Below are 1,920 nucleotides of genomic sequence, written 5' to 3'. Positions count from 1 at the left end.
TGAGCCTCAGTTACCTCATCTGGAAAATGGGGATTAAGACTGTGAGCCCCACGTGGGACAACCTGATCACTTTGTATCCCCCCAAGCGCTTAGAACAGTGCTTTGCACATAGTAAGCGCTTAACAAATGCCAACATTATTATTATTATTATTATATCTCTCCCAGAACGCCCCACTGTCCATCTGCAGTCGTTCTGGTAGTGTATCCATTGAGTTTTCTTGGTCAAAATGAGGAAGTGGTTTACCACTGCCGCCTTTTGCGCAGTAAACTCAAGTTTCCACCCTCGACTCTCTTCCATGCCGCTGCTGCCCGGCACAGGTGAGTTTTGCCTTGTAGCAGATTGCCTTTCACTCACTGGCCAAGCTAGGAATGGAATGGGTAGGCCTCTGCTTGACTCTCCCTCCTGTAGCCAAGACTGGTAGAGTACAGGAAACTCTCCAGGTGCGACCTTGAGAGGAGGTCTGGCTCCTAGTAAACATTTAACAAATGCCATTTCATTGGGAAAATAAAATGCAGCAGAATTGGTGGATGTGATCCCTGCTCAAGAGGAGCTTACAATCTATAGGTGGAGACAGACATTAAAATAGATAAGGCATAGGGGAAATAGTAGATGAGGACACTTGCAAGAGTACTATGGAGTATCTGGTTGGTTAGTCCTTAAGAACTAAATAATGGAAAAGTTGAGTCTATGATCTGAGCTATTCCTCAGTTCTGCAGTGAAGCTGGTAAGGAGATTCTAGGAGTGGAAACCTGGACAACAGCGAAGTTACCACCATGTCTCTCCCCATGTATATTCAGGGAGTTTCAGTGTGCAGAAAGCTGAACACAACCCACTTCATTTTATAAAAAATATTCCAGTGTTCGCTATCCTCATAAAAAACAGAGCCGCAGCATTGGAATGGAATTGGAATGAAAGAATTTTTTTTTTAATGGTGTTTGTTAAAAGCTTACTGTGTGCCAGACATTGTACTAAGCAATGAATCAGTCTATCCTATTCCACTGGGAGCTTACTGTGAGCAAGGCACTGAACTAAGCAGTTGGGAAAGTATGACACCACAGCACGGCTCAATGGAAAGAGCACGGGCTTGAGAGCCAGAGGTCTTGGGTTCTAATCCCGGCTCTCCCAGTTGTCAGCTGTGTGACTTTGGGCAAGTCACTTAACTTCTCTGTGCCTCACCTAATCTGTAAAATGGGGATGAAGACTGTGAGCCCCATGTGGGACAATCTGATCACATTGTACCCTCCCCAGCGCTTAGAACAGTGCTTTTCACATAGTAAGTGCTTAACAAATGCCATCATCATCAAACAGACACATTCCCTGCCCACAACCATCTTACAGTTTAGAGAGAAGCCCTGGGGTAGATACAAGATAATCAGGCTGGACCCAATCCATGTCCCACTTGGGGCTCACGTTCTTAATTCCCATTTTTACAGATGAGGTAAATGAGGCTCAAAGAAGCTAAGTGACTTCCCTAAGGTCACACAGCACATAAGTGGCAGAGCCGGGATTAGAACCCAGGTCCTCTGACTAAAAAGGCTGTGTCTTTCCCCCTAGGCCACACTGCTCCAGAATAGCTCAAGTAAATGCAGCTCCTTCTTTCTCCCCTCAGCAACGGAGATTGCCAGCTACTGTTCTCTAGCTGGGCTGAAAGCGATTCATACCAGCGGCAGCTGGGTGTTCTGAAAGTGCTTCTCTTAATTCTGCACCCGTGGGCTTACTGCCTTTTGGCTTTTATTCCCCTGCAGCTCCAGAAGAATTTGTAATTTGGATCATGAAGAAACCCTTCCCACCCCTCCCTCCTTCCTCTGTTTCACTTTTATCTTTTTTGGAAGGGCAGGCTTCTAAGGTGCCTTCTTGATCAGCGGAAACCCGAATTCATTGGTGTGAAAATTGTCAAATGAACTTAGTGTTGAAGTCGT

At 45.7% G+C, this 1,920-nt stretch overlaps 1 pseudogene; it reads right to left on the bottom strand.

Annotated features, from left to right (window-relative positions):
• Positions 1–328: 328 nt before the first annotated feature.
• Positions 329–459, bottom strand: LOC119929409 (annotated as a pseudogene).
• Between the last annotated feature and the right edge of the window lie 1,461 nt (positions 460–1,920).

This window comes from Tachyglossus aculeatus, chromosome 5, assembly GCF_015852505.1.
Source record: "Tachyglossus aculeatus isolate mTacAcu1 chromosome 5, mTacAcu1.pri, whole genome shotgun sequence".
Classification (NCBI taxonomy): domain Eukaryota; kingdom Metazoa; phylum Chordata; class Mammalia; order Monotremata; family Tachyglossidae; genus Tachyglossus; species Tachyglossus aculeatus.
The sequence above is the reverse complement of the archived record's forward strand: the minus strand, read 5'-3'. Positions and strand labels throughout refer to the sequence as shown.